This window comes from Solanum pennellii, chromosome 12 (genome assembly GCF_001406875.1).
Source record: "Solanum pennellii chromosome 12, SPENNV200".
In the NCBI taxonomy this organism is placed as follows: Eukaryota; Viridiplantae; Streptophyta; class Magnoliopsida; order Solanales; family Solanaceae; genus Solanum; species Solanum pennellii.
In genome coordinates, this window is record NC_028648.1 from 8,857,768 (window position 1) to 8,879,820 (window position 22,053).

Here is a 22,053-nt window from a genome sequence, read left to right on the forward strand (position 1 = left end):
CAAAACAAGGGCTCAACACATGGGACCTCAACTACGGAGTCTTCATTAGCAAACACAGAGTCTGCTTAATTCATTCATACATACTTCATTTCATTTCATTCATAGGCCAGTGTGAACACCAGCTATATCTAGGCATAGTTTAAGACTTTCATCGGGTTTGATGTGCAATGATCAGGAATAACCTAATGTCATTACATGGGTCTAGATCACCTCTTGATTATCCTATCCTAACACCTTTGGTATGATTCCTTTCATTATGTACTCCATTTGAGACTGGCCTCATTCATTCATTGGGAACTTAACTTTTACCGACGTAGAACATGTGAGCATCATGAAATCCAGTGTCTTCCCTAACCGAAAAGAGGTGGTATAAGCGGCAAAAGTGACCCAAAAACATGCTAGTGTACATGGTAATTTAACCCCGCCAGATCCCTATATTGGAATTATAGGTTCAAAGACTAGGAGATTTATGGAGACCCATATTCGGCAAGCCGGACAGTCTCATCTCATTAGAGTTACGTGAACCTTCGCCCTTCCCGAAAGAAGGCATCACCGCTCATATCTAGACTAACGGTGCTCAGTATAAAGTTCCATTACATCCAACTCATACGTCATGGAAGCTGGCTTCTAGTATGAGGACAACATAGCTCATTAGATGATTTCTCATCTCATCATTAGTATAAAGTGTGTTAAGCTCAATACTTTCATTAAGTGTTCATAGTGACTAGTCTCTTCATTATCTTAAACTCTCATTCGTGAGTACGTATTGCTAACATTTACTTAGGCTGATTTGAGATTGCTCTCATCATATACATTAGCCTCATATCATGTTGTAACCACATTCTTCATTATTAACACCTTTGCTTTTCATAGTTACTCACCTCTTATTACGTGAATGTTCATTTCATCATTTCCTAGTTCATATCATCATATGACAACTCAATTTGCCACTTAGTGTATCTTACACTCATACTTACCTTCCTAGGGTTCATAATTTCATTACATACATCTTAGGTTCAATTATTTTTGAATGTATGTTAGACTTATGTGTCTATACATACAAGCCATGGGCTGAATTCATAGTTCGCTAAGTGTTTCTTACTTTCCTAAGATAATGTAGTACAAGACCTATGTAGCTTGTACATAAGCCAAGATCTTGACTTTTGATCTAAGTAGATGACATTATTATTGGATATTTTACTCACGTATGACTTATGTATCAATACAAAAGTTTGAGCAAGGGAACCCAAATCTTGAATCACTTGGATATCATTTATATTTTTCATTGATTTTTATTTCTAATATTCCTAACATTAGAACTCTAAATTAAATCTCAACATTACATTGAGGAGTAATTTTCTATTTTAATTTTACTCTTAGTTAACCGAGGGGTTGGGGGTTCGAACCCCCACATTCCCTTTTTAATTTTTGTTAGTCTCTTGTTGCCCATTCTTGCCTAAACCAAGAGGTTGTGGGTTCAAACCCCCACGGCCTCTTTGATTTTTCCTTTAATTCTCGTTGGGATAGGGAGGTTGTGGGTTCGAACCCCCACAGCCTCCTTATTTTTTTCATTTAATTTCGCTGATGCTTGGGATGTTGTGGGTTTGAATCCCACGCCTCCCATTTATTTGATTAATTACTTTTCTCTTCATTCACCTCCAGTTCGCGAGTTCGAATCCCTTTAGCACCATTTCTTTTTCCTTATTTCGCATAATCAGTAGCTAGGATCGAATCCCTTTAGCCCCATTTCCCTTTTCTTTTTTTGCGAAAGCAGTAGATAGGATCGAATCCCCTTAGCCCCATTTCCCTTTTCTTCTTTCGCGAAAGCAGTAACTTTGATTGAATCCCCTTATCTCCTTCATGTTTTATTTTCTTTCTTTTTTAGCTTTTTTAACATGTGAGGTCTTGGTCTCAATTTCCATTGACCTAACTTATTTTATTTTACTTAAAAAATCGAGAATTTTACATTTTTGAAGAGTACACAAATCTGGATAATTTTAGTCATTCTTCAACTAATTTTTAGACACATTTTTTATAAGTTTAGTTGGCTAAAAGATGGTCATTTCAATCAACTATATTTCATTGTAATGACCATCACACGGTATACACATTTCACACATAAAATACACAAGAATTTCATGTCTTATACGACTCCAAATAGTGGCTAAGGCACTGCGAACGTGCTGACACACACCATCCTTTTTCGATCACACTTTGAATATCATTTTCGTAATTTCCCTCACATAGACATGTTCACATTTAATATAAAAACATCAGTCATGCCAAAATCTAGAAGCACAACATACCCATCCTACGAATTCGTTTGGGAGCTAAGGACAAGGACATAAAAAAAGGAAACAACCTTTGTTTCGGAATGAATCTTTTGAATCGTAAGGGACCTCTTGGGAAAGGGAACAATAGATAAGAAACCCATACCTTTTGATGTTGTTCAAGTGTGCAGATGCTGCCCAGAAACTCCTCCAAACCACACATAAATTTTCCTCAACGTACACGCCACTCGACGAACAACCTCCATTTGCCTTTACATTTTTTATTACCTTGCTTTTCTTAAACCTTTTCGTGTGTTTTTTAAATGTGAATAACAATCGTTATTAAACTGTTCATGAGCTTTCATATTAGTCAGAGCGTGAGAGAATGAGAGTTGAGAGACGTGGAAGAGAGTTGAGAAACGTGAGGGAGAGAGCTATTAGGATTAGGAGACTAAATTCAAGACTAAGTCCAAATAGGATTTAATTAAAATAATAAAAAATCTGATTTATTCTAATTAATACGTAAAAGGACCATTTTACCCTTAATGAATAGATTTTAATTGATGATTTATTCATTGCTCCTAGTGGGGCTCGAACCCGAGTGGCACCCCATTTGCAAAATAGGTCACTCCGGGTCGCCCCAATTCGAATTGCTATTTTAATTAAATTAATTAATTAATTTATTGACTCCTCAGTGTAATTAATTTATCATTTTACCCCTGGACCCTCAAAACTTAAAATTTCCTCTTTTAAGCCCTGTAAAGACTCCTTCGATTAAATCTTAATTTTTGCGAGCCTTACTTGGTTGGTTCCAACCTTTCCAAGGTCAACTAACTCCCCAAGTTAGTTGACTTGGTCGTGGTAAGGGTTTCGAGATCTAGTTCTACGCGTATCAGTCTCTGTGAACCTTCGTTTAATCGCCAGCATTCTGGACACCCTAAGTCTTGATCCTATTCAGTTTTAGGGTTGTTACAGTTATGATACGGGTTATACTTGGTTTTTTCCACTAAAAAGGAAATTTGAACTTTTTAAAGTATCTTTAAAATTTCAAAAAATGGTAGTAAAATAGTTTTCGAAAGAAACTAAGGTATTTCAATGTAATATATGTGGTAGGTTCATTCACATACACTTTATTAATCCTGCAGATTATTATGGTATTGTAAGAAATATTTCATGTCCTAACAAACGTGAACAAAATAGAGTATTACAAAGAAAACATAGGCATATTGTTGATATTTGATTAACTATGTTATTTCATGCTAACATTCCTTTATTTTTACGGGTTGAAGCATTTCTCACTGTAACTTTTCTCATTTATATACTCTTTAAGGACCCAAAATACATATTCTACTCTAGTGAGAGAACCAACGCCTAAAGCTAGGGGTCAGTCAGGCAAGGGCGGTACAAATTCTAGCAATGGGACCACAATTTAAAAGAGTAGGGGTAGAGGTACCACTCAGACATAAAGAGTAGATGAGGTCATTGTTATGCGTTTCTAGGAAGGCCATAGGTTGAGAGTTTTTATGTAGTTATTACAGATATCATCTAGTGTTTCATCAACGTATATTTGCATTATTTCATCTAAGGTCTACATTCTCTTATGTTTAGGTATGGTAGAGTTTGACATCTTTTTGGGTATGAATTGGATCTTTCCTTATCATGTTATTCTATACTATTATGATAATATTGTGAACTTGCGATGCATGGTGTTTCAAGGTTTGAATTTTGGAGTTTTATGGGGCTGGTAAGCTACTACAGACGGTTTGTTCAGAGTTTCTCTCATATCTCATCCCTATTGCCCAGATTGACACAATAGAGTGTTAACTTTCAGTTGTTCGGTGAGTTTGAGAAATTATTTCAAAATCTCAAGACTTTGTTGACTTCGACTCCTATGTTGATTCTACCTGAAGATGGTGTGGACTCTATTATTTATTGGTGATGCTTCAGGAGTTGTCTTGGGCCAAAAAGGTAAGATGATTGCCTATGCTTCAAGAAAGTTAAAGACCCATAAGAGGAACTATCTTATTCATGATTTGGAGTGAGCGGTCATGGTTTTTTTTGCTTAAGTTATGGCATCACTATTTGTATAGGGTCAATTATCAGGTCTTCACCGACCATTAAAGTCTTCAGTACATCATTAAAATATATCTAAACTTGAGGAAGATTAGTTGGCTAGAGTTGTTGAAGGACTATGACGTGAATATCCTTTATCATCTGACAAAGGCCAATATGTTGACCCATGTTTTGAGTAAGAAAACTTTAGCATGGGAAGTTTTGTCATAATAAGTGTTAAAGACAGACGATTAGTTGGAGGGTTAGCCATCAATCTTGCCTCCTTGTAGATTTTTGAGGAGAATAGTGGTTTGATTATTTTCATCGAGGCTCGATATTACTTTACTGAGCATATTTGAGAGGGTTAGTTTAATGAAGATAAGTTATGTCTTATTCAAGACAAGTTGCTTAGGAAAATCCAAGGAGATATTGCTTCATTTTATGGTGTATTGACGATCGCAGGTGGGATTCGTGTCAGTTGGTTAGGTTGATTCTTGAAGAGGCTCACTATTCTGGATATTCTATCCATGGACATATGTATCACAATCTAAGTCAACATTATTGGTGGTATGGTATGAAGAGTGATATTTAAGAGTTTTTGCCTACGCATATGACATGTCAAAAGGTCGATTATGAGCACTAGTGGCGCACAACTGTTTCTCAAAGGATGCTCGTTCCTATTTTAAAGTGGGAACAGCTTACCATGGAATTCGTTGTGGTATTACCTACTAATGTGGGTAGTTATGACACTATTTTCATAGACGTTAAAAGGCTGACTAAATCTGCCATTTTCATTCCAGTTTGGTTGAAGTATACGAAGGAGATATTATCTTAGCTTTGTATAACTCAAATTGTTCGTATTGATGGGGTAATTTCTATTGTCTTTAAATGAAGTGGACTATTAACTTATCACTTCTAGAGAGATTTGGAACATGATTTGGATACTCGGTTAGATATGAGTAGATCTTTTCACCCTCATATAGACGAAAAATATAAAAGGATGATTCAGGTGTTAGAGGACATTCCTTAAGTATGTGTAATTTATTTTGGTGCTTATTAGAACTAGCACTTGCCCATAGCAAATCACGACAGTATCACTCTAGTATTTAGATGGATCCATTCAAGGCATTATATGGTAGGTAGTGTAGACCCCTAATTTGTTCATTTAATTTAAATGTGATTACTCTTTAAATACATACTTACTTAGAGAGACCATGGGGTAAATATGTATGACTCATAATAGGATATTTATGGCTCAAACTCGATAAAAGAGTTAGAGTTTATTGAGGGTGATCATGTTTGGCTCCGAGTGTCACCCATGAAGGGTCTGATCAGCTTCGGAAAGAAGGCATGCTTAGCCCTAGATTCATTGGTCCTTTTGAGATTCTGAGTCGTATTTAAGAGATGGTCTATAATTTGGCCTTGTTGCCGAGCTTATCTTTTGTGCATTATGTGTTACGTGTCTCCGTGCTTTTTGAAGTATGTGCTGCATCAGATTCATATGCTGTCTCTTGATTTTGTGGTGTAGGGTCTAGAAATTTCATTTGAGAACGAACCTATTTCTATTCTAGATAGGTAGGTTTGAAAGCATATAAGCAAGGATATTACTTCATTAAAGGTCTAATGGAAACAACGTTCAGTTGTAGAGGTGACTTGAGAAATCGAAGTCGACATGTATGCCACACATCTCCAACTTTTCAAGGCTTCGTATCTCAAAATTTTTAAGGCTTCAGGTAAGTTCTTTGACTTTACATTTAAGTATGAATATGTTTTTAATAATGGATAATGGAATTACCCAAAAATCATTTCTAGAATTTTTTAAAAATTTACACTTTTACACTCTCTCAATAGTTACTCCAAGTGATTTCTAATAGTTTTGTAAGTATAGTTTTGAAGTTCAATAAAATGTAGTTATATTTAAAAAAAATTGAAGTTTTGAAAGGCTTAAGTCGAATAGAAGTGGTTTCGGAGTCATTTGGCATTTCAAATCTCAAAATGGGGTTCTGTCGTCCATGAGCTCTAGAATGTGGAATTTGTTCTAAAAGAGTTATCAGTTTCTTATTTAGAAGTATTTTATGGATTCGAGGTCTTAAGTAGGAAGTTTGGGTAATTTGAAACTTTTAGTTGACTTTGTTAGAAATTTGAAGTTTGAATGCTTAGATCAAATTTTGACAGTTTTGTTGTATTCGGAATATGATTTTCAGCCTAGGAGAGGTATTGGTTGAATTTTTAGAGGTCCTAAGGTCAGGTTAGTATTTTTGAGCACTAAGTTAGTTTATTGCAACTTTCAATGATTTTGGGTCAAAGGGACCTCAGATTCGTATGTTGATGGTTTCATTCAGATTGGAACATTGAGTTTAGATGGTCAGCATATTTAGTTAGTGTATACGGGGTTCTGGATAAATTTTGATCGTCCTTTCGAAGGGATTTAATTGGCTGAAATTGTTGATTTATGGTACCCCGTGTTCATGAAGAGTCTTTTCCTTTCGCGATGGTCCCGTTATCTAAGATTGGTTCATGTTTACAAGAGCTCGAGCCTTCAGATCCTAGCATTAGCAAAGATCGGCTCGCATTTGCGACAGGTAACTAATGGGGGTTGCCTTCGTGACCAAAACTTCAGATATGCGATGCTCGCATTCGAGAACTGATAGTATGTTTTCAAACATGGTGTTTCAACCCTATTTTTCTATCTTCAAACTTCGAAAACTTGGTATTGGCGATTTTAAAAGAGGTTTCATAGATTCATTGATTGGATAACGATTTCTAACTCTATGACTAATCTATCCATTATTTAAATATGATTTATATGATCAAATCAAGGTTTTTAGAATACTTGGGGTTTCTTCAAGAACCCAAGATTTTTGATAAATTGGTTATTAAGGGTTTATTATATATCTATTTTGAAAATGTGTTTTCACAAATTATCTCCAGGTGATTTGGGTAATGTATTTCTGTAATATTTTCATATTAAACCTTATTCTCGGAATCTGGTTTTGATCGATGATGTCTTTTCCAAATTACTTGACATATGTGTTGTTAGTTTCAGAATCTTATTTTGATTACTTTATTGACTAGATTGTGTTGATTTTCATACTATTCAAAAAGAGGGAAAGTTGAAGTCCCAGAGTGATTTGTTGATTGAATAAGGCAAGTGATCTTCTGAGCCTTTATTAAGATTGTAGAATCACGTGTTGTCCTTGTTGTACACATTAGGGAGTAGTGAGAATTGGTGATAGGTTGAATTTCTCAAATTAATTTATCTTGTTGATAACAACGGGGACGATTAAAAGGAAATTTGATGGTAGTTGTTATGTGGTATATTATGAAATTCTTGAACAGTAATATTCATTCGGCTATTGATGAAATGTGATAATGGGGTGGTGTGATTGTGAATTGTTGTGGATTTGTCATCATTAGATTATAACGTGAAAATGCATATTTGCATTGGTTCTAAAACATGTGACAATGTTTATATTATGGTTATGCAGAGGTCTCTTCTGGTGGGTGATATTGATAGTGAGGTTTCGATTGATGAATAACATTAATGTTGAGGTTAATTTAAGTGGGTACATGGACATAGTGAATCCCTATGGGCTCTGGTCTAATATTCAACGGATATTATCTTAGGACAGATATGCATCACTTTATATGAAAGTGCATCACACATTATTATGATTACTGATTCTATGTAGTTTGAGACTCATGATTCTGGAGTACCAATTTTTGGGAACTTCGGTTAATGAACATGTTACTTCATTGTGATTGACCTATAATTTTTGAAGCATTGCGATTAAATAATGTGTTACTCGAAATTGAATTGCAAGGTTAAGGCTGATCTCTGTGGAGGTTGTAGTTTGTGGAGGTTTGGTTGGGATTAAAATAGAAATCACTTTCTATTTGTTTTACATTGTTTAATGTTTAGCTTTCTAAGTACTATGTTGTTTGGTACTGACACCTTTATACTTGAGTAGACTATGAGCACGGATCTGCGAGATTCTTCTTCTTGTTTACTTCGTTCGAGGCTTTCCTATGGAGACTTAATGGGTAGTTGACTTTGATTTCAGCAGGCCCTCTTGTTCCTTATTTATATTATTGTTCTATTTTCGAAACAAAGACAATGGGACTTGTAATTATTTGAATTATGTTGTAATACATTAGTGGATTGTACACATGACAACTAGATTTTAGGGGTGTTTATGAGATTGGTTGAGTTATCTGCATTTATGTTATAGTTAAATTTTCACATATATATTGTTATATGTTGAATTTTTGTTGACTTTTCTTTGTGGGGTATACAAGTGTCATCACAACTATTTTTGGGTCATGACATTAAATCTAGAATTCGAGAATTGATTTTTAGGTAGATTTGACCTCATTTCCCAAAATAACTTATACGGGTGTGGTTGATTTCAAATTATTATTATGATTGCATATCTAAATAGATTATGTTGATTTAGAGACATGTCGAAAAGAGAAGACCCAATTACCGAGTGATTGTTTGATTTCCTAAGGCAAGTAGACTTCTTAACTTTTTGATATGTAGATTAACCTTTTATGTCATTGTGTGATTGGAATAATGAGAATTGGTGAAGCGTTTCATATATGTATTGTGTATATTATTAAATGATGAATCACTCTTGTCATAACAACTTAGGGTAAAAGTGAGAATCTTGTTTGTTTGTATGATTTCATTATATTGTAGGTAATTGAATGAATATGATGATTAAATTTATCATATGTAGTGATTAATTGTTATTGCATACTGGTGTTAGAATTATCATCTTCGTACTTGATCATTGCACATATATGTTGCATTGGTTTTGTACAACTGCTATGATGCAACTTTATGAGGATGAAAGGAAATAAGAAATTCAAACGTCCATGGCGAATTCATTGAGTGGAAATAGAGAACGGGCCACACATATGTCATGCTCCGAGGCTACCCCCTGAACACAGATGTGGACACGGAACCTAGGATGACGAGTGACCCTAAGCAAACCCTACAAGCATATTATAATAAAACTAAAGTAAATTGAAGCAATAAATACTATCCAGAAGCTAATCATGAGATAATCTAAAATGACGGGAAAATACCTATATACTATCTGAAAAAACAATTTGATAAAATTTTAGTAACAACTAAAGATAAAACTCAAAACTAAGACTAAAATTATTTATGTCTAAAATAAACCTATAAATGACTAGAAGTGTTGGGATATGTCCCAGCTAATTCTAGGGACACTGAAACTACGACTAAAATAAAATAAACATGTTTGGCATCTTCGAGAAATGAGGACTCAACACTGATGTTGTTGAACTGTAGATCATGAACCGATCTATGCATGATCTAGAAGCTGAGGACCTGAACCTACATCACGAGAAGATGTAGCGCAGAGTATGCGCTAGTACTTAAAAGGTACATAGCATGCAGGATAGAGTAAATCTAAATAATAATCATAACTGAAGTAAAGTATATTCTGAGCAATGATATGATATAAGCATGATACTATACTAAATCATGAAATAACTAAATGCAATGACCAAGTTCATAACAAACTAAGAATGAATACTAAACTGATAATATGGTCAATGCAATAAAATCTAATTGAAATGTGGGAGCTATTAATGACCAACATAAAACTGCAAGACCTAAATGTGGAGTCTGGTGTATACGTCACATCAACAGGAACCAATATACCCTGCCAGAGGCATAAAGGCATGACTAGTGTGATCACAAAAATGTTTCCCATAGAAAGGACTTACAACCTACGGGGCACGTACTTTTGCGACTTACTAACCTAGTCCACTTGGTATTATGTATTCTTCCAAATGATAATGTAATTTAGCAATTTATAGCTGAAATGCTGATAATTTTGGATAGCTCTAATACTCACATGCTAACAGAAAATGCAACATTAATGTACTGATTATGAAACATTTAAAATTGAGCATGTATAATTGTTTAATCTAACAAGGCATGTGCAATTTATGAACTAAGATAACTACATAACTAGGGTTTATACTAAAACATGTTGAAGATCATGATATACTAATTAGGAATAGTAAAGTAACTAATTCATGATAATTTGCTTAGATTCTAGAAACCCTAGGTCTAGTTAATAATAACGGAATAAGAATTAAATCGAATTATAGGGACCTAATAGGCGAAAGGAACCCACTAGTGAAATCCCAATACCTTGTGATTAATGCCATAAAAAAATCGATTTTGGGGCTCAAACTGATGGAAAATCGATGTGTTCTTGGTAAGGGTTTGGTTGCCTCTTACTCCTCCTTGCATTCTAAAGTTTTATTAATTTGGGTGAATGATGTGACTAGGGTAAGTTCCACTTATGTTTCAAGGCTAACACTAACCAAAATTTCATAGTTTACGTGTTAAACGACATAGTTTAGGGGTCCAGCACATAGGGAAAAAACCAAATGACCCTTGACTTAACTATGGATGGGTCACCAACGGACAAGACCGACAGACTTTCAATTGACCAATGGTCCGTATTGGTCGACCATCGTTCGGTGACTGGACTTGAATTCGGGGTATCGATCCATAGACCAGGACCACGGTCTGTGGCCTGGCCTACGGTTCGTAGGTCCGGTCGTGGGTAAACACTTAGAAATTTTTTTTTGATTATTTCTGGAAGGGCTACAATTGACCATCCACGGACCACCAGCACGGACCGTAGGTCACCTCATTGTCTGTAGGTGGTCCCAATCGGTGGCACCTATAACTTTTGAAATTTGGTTGTGCTTTGTCTAGGATACTAAAAATCATCATCGAGTGAACACTAAACTATCTAAAATGGAGGGTAAGAGTTGAACCCTACCACAAAAAAAAAACTAAAACTGACTAGTAACTTAACTAAGATCTAAGAACATACAAATATGTTAAAATGCAAGTAGAAACTAAAGGAACGTGATATTAAAACTGAATTAACGCATGAATGAATGATAAATTAAAGAGGAACTATTGCCTCAAGCTAGTGTGTAATCGGAAGGAAAGAGGTGAGGATACGTGGCCTTCATGGCTTCATCTTCTTCCCAAGTAAATGAAGCGACTTTTTTGTTTCTCAATCTTTGAACCTGACGATAAAGAATCTAAACTGGCACATCCTCATGAGTGAGACTATGTTTTACATACAAACTTTCTCAAGTACAATGGACAATGAATAACCTACACACTTTTTCAGCAACGAAATGTGAAAAATCAGATGCATTACTGCTAGTTCTGCTGGAAACTCTAACTCATAAGCCACATTTACAATCCTTTTTAGAATATTGTAAGGGCCTATATATTTAGGATTAATCTTTCATTTCTTGAAAAACCTCATCACCCCCTTCATAGGTGATAGTTTCAGGAAAAATCAATCATCAACTTGGAACTCTAATTATATTCTCTTTAGGTCTGCGTAAGACTTCGGGAGACTCTATGTTTTCTTAATATATCTATAATGTGTTGCACTTTCTCCATATCATCATTCACTCAATCAAGTCCTATCAAGGTTTCTTCACCTAATCATCAACCTTAGGAACACATAAGCAACCATCTCCCCCCTGGAGAAACCTCTTCTTTATGCCGATGAACTATACCATCCAACAGAAGCAGCTTAGGATCACTATCTTGTTTTTCCTTAACCTCCGGTACCAATGAAGTTTTTGATCTTCCTGGGTTGTTGCACCACTATCTGGCATGTTCGTAAGACAACTCCTAAGCGACCAAGACGATGAACAACTTTTACTGATTCATTTCTTTCTTCCTCAACATAAACTACACTACCCATATATATAATCTTTATGGACTTAAATTAAGAGATATATCAACCTACAGACACTGAGTTACTGCCCTTCCATTCTAGATTGGCTCGGTTGGAAACTAAAACTGAAGCATCCTATTTCTACAATAGACTGAGGCATAATTGGAGAGTAACCAATCAATGCCTAGATTGATATCGAAATCTACCGTTTCTAACTTTAGAAGGAATAAGGTGTTTTTCGGAGAGACTCCGAAAGGGTAATTTATGTATGCCCGTCAACCTATAACTGGGTCACTAAATGGAGTAGAGATTGATAAGGGTTCTTAAGCTTTTTTTAGGCTAACACCTAAGTTTATTGCTATATAGGGAGTTTCAAAAGAAAAATTAGTCCATGGATCTAACAACACATAAATATCTCAAAGAAAGACTCATAATGTACTAGTGACCACATTAGGAGAATCTTTCTGGTCCTGGCGAGCGTGGATAGCATGGAACTTGTTATGGCGGTGACTGCCACCTGTTTCATATGACACACCCTAATGATTTGGGCAACCTACTGGTGTTGTTGAAACTGTAGACTTAACTCTATTATTTTTACCTTCTTGAACCTTCTTGGCAAAAGGACAATTCTTCACCTTATAGCCAGACTAACCACACCCAAAGCATCATTCCTTGCCTACAATTCACTCAGCTGGATGGTTCTTACCACATTTTGGACAAGTTGGGTTGGTCTTATTTCTTGAAACACTTCCTTGAGAATTAGAACCTAGTGCCCTAATATTCTAATCTTTTCAAAATTGTAAGTGATTTCCACCACCCGATTTTTGCTGAGAGCACTCATAGTTCTCTGTTCCATCTTTTGTGTTGACCCTAAATATTTCCCTAACCTTATATCCCTCAACCCGCTGATTGTTCTGATATGTCATACTCTGAGCCAAAAGTTGGATAGCGTTTAGAAGCTCTACATTTGAAACCTCATGGTATCGAACTGGAGGGACTGTGTAAGTGTTACGTGCATTAGCATTCCGTGGGTAATAACTATGAGGAGGCATGATCTGAACCACATAACATAGTGTTTGAAGTGAGAAGTTGGGTCATACCTCACGCATAATGAGAGTACCAAGAAAGTGAAGTTTTCCTTAAACACCTCATATCCTCCTTCTCATTAGATTTGGTGCATTGTACACCTATGAAAATGACTCTACTTAGAGAGGCTTTTAGAACATCCTAGGACACTCAAACCTAATGTGTTGATACCGACGTGGTCACTAGACCTAAGATCACGAGTGTCCCCAAGCTAACTTTGTTGTCATACCATAAGCAAACTAAAACAACAAAATATTATCCGTAAGCTAATTATGAGATAAAATGAAATTATGGGGAAATATACATATACAAAAAACAATATGAGGAGAGTTTAATAAAAGTTGATGATGAAACTCAAAACTAAGACTGAAACTATCCATGTTTGAAATAGGCCTTTAACTAACTAGAAGTGTTGGGACATGCCCCATCTAAGTCTACAAAAACTGAAACTAAAGACTAAAATCAAAAGAAATTATGTTTGAAATCCTTGATAAATGAGGACTCACCGTTGATGTTGCTGAACTAGAGATCGGGAACCAATCTATGCATGATATGGAAGTTGAGGACCTAAATTTACATCACGAAAAGATGTAGCGTAAAGTATGCTTCAGTACATGAAAGGTACTAAGCATGCATGATAGAGTAAAATTGAATAATAATCATAACTGAAGCAAATCATATTCTGAGAAATGATATGATATAAGAACGATATCAAACTGAAAATAGTAAACATGAAATTAGTGAATGCAATGAACAAGTTCATAACATGTTGATGCTAAATATAGAAATGATAACATGGTCAATGGAATAGAATCTGAACTATGGGAGCTACTAATGAGCAACTTAAAAATACATGACCCAAATATGGAGTCCGAAACCATATCGAGAAAACCCAACATACCCTGCCAGAGGTATAAAGGCATGACTAGCGTATCACAAAAATATTTACCATAAAAGGGAATTACAATATACAGGGCACGTAGTTTTGGGACCTACGGGTGATTGACCCTAATCCAATTGGTATTAATCCTTCTTCAAACTGATTATATAATTTGGCACTTTATAACTGAAATGCTGAATAATCTAGATAGATCAAATACTTACATGCTAATTGAAAACACAACATTAATGTAATCATAATGAAACATTTATAACTGGAGCATGTATAATTGTTTGATCTGACCTAGCATGTGTATTCATGAACTTAAAGAAATACATATCTAGGGTTCTAAAATGACGAAGGAGTTTATAATGAGACATGCTTAAAGATCATGATTTACTTATTAGGAATAGTAATGTAACTAATTCATGATAATTTGTTGAATTCTTGAAACCCTATGTCTAGTTGATAGTAAGGGAATCAAGAATCTTACTAAATTTAGGGATCTAATGGGTGAAAGAAACCCACCAGTGAAAAACCACATACTTGGTGATGAATTCTACGGAAAAATCTTTCGATTTCGGGGCTAGAACTAATGAAAACTCATTGCGTTATTAGGAAGGGTTTGGTCACCTTTTCACCTCTTTGTGTTCTATGTTTTATTAATTTTGGTGAATTATCTAACTTGGGTAAGTTTTGAGTTATTCTTCTAGGCTAAAATTGACATAGACTATGTAGTTTAGGGTTTAAATAATGTGAATTAGATGTCCAACGCATAGGGAAAAACCAAACGACTCCTGACTTAACTATTGTTGGGGTCATTGATGGTCTGTGCTTCTCGGCCATCGTTCGGTGACTGGGACTGAAATTATGGGTATCGATCCACGAACAAGGAACATGATATGTGGCATGGCTTACGGCCCGTAGGTACGTCTGTGGGTCGACACTCAAAGAAATTTTTGGACTGCTTCGAGGGAGGGCTACAGGTGAAAATCCATGGACCACCAGCATAGACTGCGGTCCACCTTATGGTTCAAGGTGGTGGCCGTCGCTGGCACATGTAGCTTTTGAAATTTTCAATTTGGTGTATCTATGATACGGGGTGTTACAACATCCATCTAAAATTCATTGAAATAAAATAAGGATCGGCCCATATGCCCGTGACAGAAGCATGGAATGAAGAGTTCGTCATGAGTTCAAGATTGAGAGACAAAAAATGTTTATCGTTAGGAAAAAAAATGCATCACTCTGTATAACATTGCACTTCATTTGATTCTCGTGGGTTGCGATTGTTGATATATTATTGTGGCTATTATATTATAAGACACAATGGTGTCTTTGTTTATTCATGTTCAGGTGCAAAATTTTATGTCCTTTATGTGCTTGGTGGTATGGAGGGAACATTATTACATTGGTCTATTTGTTTCTTCAAGGTTGTAGTTGAGGAGGTTCCATTGAAGTGGATGTGTACTTGTGTTCAATATTATTTTACTTAGAGTAAGTTGTTTGCTTAGAGTTAGTTATTTGCTTGCTCAAAACTGTGTTATTTGGTACTCACTCCCTTTCTTATATATTTGTGTAGTTTACGAATCTGAATCATCTTGATTACTTTTTTTCCTCTTCTATGTGTGAGGCTACAGTTGGAGAGCTTATGAGCTAGTTGCTTGTCATTTTTGCGGACACCTCCTACACTCTTAGTATGTTTTTTTTTTCTATTATAGAAACAAAGACATTTAGACTAGTATTACTTACTTAGAGGCATGTACAAGTTACTACCAGGTTTTGGAGTTACAATTGAGTTATGTTATCCACGATGTGTTGTTGAGATTATGTTAATTTTTTATTCTGATTTACTTTCCCATTTATCTCTTAATTTGAATTTTAGAATGACTTGTCTTGGTGAGATAAAACAAGTATCATCACGTCCATTTTGGATCGTGCCGCTCGATCTTTTCACTTTGAATTTAACAAAAAATTGATGAAAATAAAATATTGGAAGTTTAAATTCTTAACAGAAAGGAAAGTAGCCACCAAAGAAAAGTTGTTACAACATATGGAAACACCACCAATTACTTATTTGTATGGTTATCTTACATAATTTTCAATAACTGATGTTATAGTGTGTTCTGAAACTAGCATGTTAGAAGAAGAATAAAGTAGAAAAAGAGAGATTTTGAATAATTAATTAGTAATGAAGAAAATGGTTTCTATTTTTAGAGTCAAATTATAACAATTTGACTAACATTTTAGGATATATTTTGTCATTATATTGATATGCAAGAGATTGTAATTTATAATACTTTTCATATAATTTTTGAATATCTATATCTTTTGTTTAAAATATTGAATTAATACAATCTAATTTAACTTTAAAAATTATTGACTTTTGAAAAATGTAACATGATAAATAAAAGAGTACGGAGGAAGTTATGAATATACTATTGAACTTCCCAAGGGAAAAAAAGATATATTTGCAATAAATTAAAAAGGCTCGTGAAAGTTAAATCCCATTTATTTTTCAATTCATAACTATAAAATTATATTTTCATTTCACATCACCCATAATGTAGCCTTAGACATGATTTGTTTCCATTAAGACTAAGAGGTATGAATCTGAATACACATCTGAATATTAAGATTTGCATTAAGATTTGAGTGTTTTGATCTGAATACACATCTGAATATTAAGATGTGATCTCTAAATTTGAACACTAAATAATAATATTGTTTGTTTTTAATATTTGAATGTGCAAGTGAAATTGAACATAATATTAATAAATATTTTTAAAAATTCATTTCAACAAAATATATAACTTTTGAAAAAAAAAATTTAAAAACATTTTAACAATAATGATTTGGAGTATTTATTTTTCATTCAAAAACCTTGATAAATAACATTACGCCAAAAATATTATTGCAACCAGTGTTCTTAACACACGTCAATACAAGAATATTTTTAATATAAAAAAGTACTTGAAAGAAATTTTGAAAAACATACCAGTTCAAGAGGGAAAATGGTGTTTGATTGAGAAAAGACAGAAAGAAAATTTCTAGTTATGACATAAAAAGGCTCCCCCAAAGTAGAGAAGCGATACGAAATTGCTATGGCTACCTGGTTAAACACAAAAACGTGATTTACTGTTGCTCGAGATCAAGATCTAACATAATATTCCTTACCCAAAGAGCTTGATTAACAGTTCAACAACAGTTCTAAATTCAGCTTCTACAGTAGACTATGCCACGATGCCTTGCTTTTTGATCACCATGAAAAACATCCTGAATTAAGGCTAAACTTGAAGTGCTTTTTCATGTCATCATATGACCCATCCCAATCACTATCAGAACACCCATTCAACTTGAACATTTGACTTTTCCGAAACCTAACACCATAGTCCAAATTCCCTTGACATGCCTTATTCTTCTTTTTGGTGCTTTCATGTGCATTTCACTTGCACAATTCAGAAATATAGACAAGACACTTACTGCTTGCAGAATGTCCGGTCTCATGACAGTGAGATACACGAGACATCCAACCATACTTCTATAACTTTCCTCGTCAAACTTGTCACTACTATCATCTTTATCAACATTTCTTTCTGATACATTGGAGTGTTCATAGGTTTGCAATATTCCATATTGAACTTCTTCATTTTGGATTTTACAAACTACATTACAAGAAATTAAGACATTTCTCCCAAGTCTTTCATTTCGAACACTTTATTCATCTCAACCTTGAATTGATGTATCATTTCAAGGTTGTTTCCTGTTACAAGAATATCATCAACATAAAGTGATATAACCACAATACCAGAATCTCTTTTTTATCAAATAGAGTTGATTCGCGTAGGATTTTCTTAAAATCTAAGCTTTACAAAGTGATTATCAATTCTAGTGTTCCAAGCCCTTGGAGCTTGTTTTAAAAAATAAAGGGTTTTCTTCAATAAAAACACTTTTTCGTCATTTGCCGTTACATAAAAACCTTGAGGTTGCTTCACATAATTTTCTCCCTTAGAAAACCATTTAAAAAGCTGACTTGACATGTAATTGGAAGATTTTCCAACCTTTTTGAGCAGCAATAACTAGTAACCGCCTTATAGTATCAAGCCTAGCAACTGGAGCAAAGATTTTTGAATAATCAACTCCCAATATATATGAGTGACATTTTACAACAAGTCTTTCATTGAGATTGTTAACAAATCCATCAACATTCCATTTCGCGCGATAAACCCACTTCACAACCAATGATCTTCCTAAGTTGTGATTTTTCCACAAGTTACCATGTCTCGCGCTTCTCAATCATTGCAAACTCCTCCTACATTGAAGCTTTATACTTGGTATATGAAATGCTTCTTCAAATCTAGAAAGCTCTAAATGGCCACATTGCATCTCTGATATATGTCAAAGAGGGATCTTGTTCCTCTGACAAGTTGATCATTAATGTTCTCATCTGACTCTTGTATATTTCTTGTGATATTCTTCTGGTAAATTCTTCCCTGTCCCATTTCTCATTCTCTATAAAAAAAATACATGTACGCTTCCCATAATTTTTCCTGTATGAGGCTGAAAAATTATATAAGCTTTAGAGATGTACTATGATCAATAGAGACTCCAGATTCGGCGTTCTTATCTAACTTGTCCCTCTTAACCTGTGGACTATGAGATATACACAAACAACAGAAGATTATTACGTTTTGTAAGGATGGCTTATATTCGTGCTATGCCTCAAAAGGTGTCTTTCCTTCACGCCTTTTGTTGGCAACATGTTCAGCCAAAAAAATAGTCTTGTTAGCTGCTCTTTCACATAACTTTTCTTGTAAGCACTTATCATATAATAAGCATCTTGACATGTCCATTATTGATAAGTTCTTCCTTTCACTGACACCATTTTTCTGTGCAGTATATGAAACAGTGAGTTGATGCTCAATTCCTAAATTTTCACAAAACTTTTCAAATCAATCAGATGTGTACTCGGTACCACTATCTGTTCTAACTATTTGAATCCAGCAACCACTTTAATTTTCTACCAAAGCTTTGAATATTGAGAACACTTCAGTTAATTCAGATTTGAACTTGAGAAAAATAAATCCAACACAATCATTTCATATCATTAATGAATGCTACAAAATATTTAGTTCCGTTAAGAGAGTAGTCCTATGTGGTCCACAAAATCAGTATAGACTAATTGAAGCTTCACTGATGCTCTCCAGTCTACCATGGAAGAAGGCCTCCTACTATACTTTCCCAATTGACATGTGCTACAAGCTGCGTTCATCCTCCATAAGTGGTAGTGCTCGAACGATATCTTTCTTCAGCATGTAGAAGAGTGGCCTGTGATGGAAATGTCATAGTCTCTTGTTCTATATATTTGTTGTCATCTCTTGGCTCGGATAGGCCACCAATTTATTCCTCCATTGAATAAAAGGAAAAGATTTTTCCTCTCATTTTAAATTGACATATTTTTTTGCCCTTTAGATCAAATATCACACACTTTATGTCCTCAAACACAAGTTTATTACAATTCTCCAAAAGTTGCCCTATGCTCAATAAATTTTGATCAAGTTCTTGAACATAATGTACATATGAGATTAACTTTGTATCTTATTAGCCTTCAATAGCTATTGTACCTTTCCCTTTGGCTGGAAGGTAATCTCCATTGTTAATTCTTACTTTAGAGATTACATATCTGTCTAATCTCTGAAAACTCCTCATGATGATTCATATGATTTTTGCAATCACTATCATTTAACAACTTTCACTTGAACTTCTATTTGCAAAACAAGTGGCAACAAATAATTGATATTCTTCTTGTTCGTCTGCAATTTGAGATCCATTTAATTATTGTGGTTTTTCTTCTTTGCAAATAATCTCAGCATGACAGACTTTATGAAACTTTCTGCATCTCATATCAGGTTTTTTCCAATATTTGAAGTGTGGATGCTTCCTCTTACCACAATGCTGACATGGTGGATATTTTCCACCTTTGTTATCATTGCTAGAATTGCTATCAGTTGCACTAGCTTATGTTGACGTAGCATAGCACTTCTTTAAGTTCTACTTTCTAACTTTGCCTTCGACATTGAGTTGATGCCTTGCTTATAGAGCTCCTTCAATAATCCCTTTGTTCTTGATCATTCTTCTTTGTTCCTGATCTTGCAAGGAGTTTAAATGTTCCACCTAAGTAATGTTTGACAGATCTTTTGTATTTTCCAATGAAGCAATTGTTTCTTCAAACTTTTCAGGTAAAGTAAGAAGTATTTTATGCACAATCCTTGTATCGAAAAAGTTCAGCAGCAAGTAACTTTACCTTATTGACCTTACTAATAAGTTTATCTGAGTACTCTTTAATTGTCTCAGATTCCTTAATTTTTTGCATTTCAAATTACCTCACCGGGTCTAAGACCTTTATGGCTCAAATTATTTCATCTCCATAATATTCCTTTTTATGAAAGTACCATATTTCCTTAGCCTATTTAAGTGTCACAATTCTAGAAAAAATAGTAGGAGATATTGCGTCATACTGTGGCGGAACCAGAATTTTAAATAAAGAGATTCAAAAGCTAAAAAAATAGAAACACAAAGTATCCAAAGGGGTTTGACATCTAATATATATACCTAAAAAATTATTTAAACCGTGTGTAAATCATATTATTTTCCACTGAAGGGGTTCGGTTGAACCCCTCATTGTAAGGTGGTTCCACCACTAGCGACATAGAGGAATTCCTTCGCCTTCGACTTCCTGGTTTTCTTCTCTTTGTCAGTTTTATTCTGAGCCATTGTAGTATTGTATGATAAAGGAATGACTTCATAATCCTCTTCTACTGCCTCCTTGAGATCATATGCATCAAGGCTTTAACCGTAATAGCTCAAACTTGATAGTTTTCTCCATCAAAAGATCACGAAGTCCTGTGCTACCATTGTGAAACCTTACTTTGTATAAGCCGTAAAATGAATGACCATAAATTCAGGTGGCTATGCTGGAATGGTGTCCTTATTATGCAATGAAATGCCAAAAAGGAAAGGAAATGGTATGATGTACTCATAACTATATTGTCTACAACTAAAACAATGGCTGCTTGCTTTTCTAAAGAAATATTTCTTGATATGATGCTTTGTTTAATGTTGATAATTCACTTTCATTATCTATAATTCCAAACATTCATTTACACATATAAGTGGACATACATCATAATAAAAATGTCGATTTTTCCTTCTTTCTTTTGAGCAATGACTTTAGGACTTTGGGCTAGCATCCAAACGTTCATTGCCATTCTAGCATGGTCACCAATATTTAAGCTAATTAAATTTAGGGATTCTTCTAAGTTAGGTTTCACAGTGACAGCACAGTCTTTAAGGACTTCTTGATCTTTCGATACAGAAAATATCAGGTTTGTCCTATTAAGATGGAAGCGTACATTTGATGCATGGGATCACTGGGAGGAAGTAGAGGAGGATTATGAAGTTCATCCTTTACTAGGAAATCCTACAACGGCTCTGATTAAAATAGACAAAGATATGAAAACCAGAAAGTCGAAGGCGAAGGCATGCCTCTATGCCTCCAGTGGTAGTGCCACCTTTCAATGAAGGGGTTCATCGGAAACCCCTTTGGCAGAAAATTTATATGATTTATAGATGGTTCAAATTATTTTTAGGTATATATAGTAGATGTCGAACTCCTTGGACTAGTTTGTTTGTCTATTTTTTTTATTTTGAATCCCCTTATTAAAAATTATGATTCCGCCATTGTATGCCGCAATATCTCCTACAATATTTTCCTGAATCATGACACATAAATGTCCTAAGGAAATATAGGAATTTCTGAAAATGGAATATTATGAAGATGAAAGAATTTGAGGCATGAAGGTCTTAAACATGGTGAGGGTGATAATGGAGATTACCTTTTATCCTAAGGGAAAGGCACAGTAGCTATTTAAAGCTACTCAGGTAAAAAGTTAATCTCAAATGTACTTTATGTTCTTGAACTTGATCAATATTTGTTGAG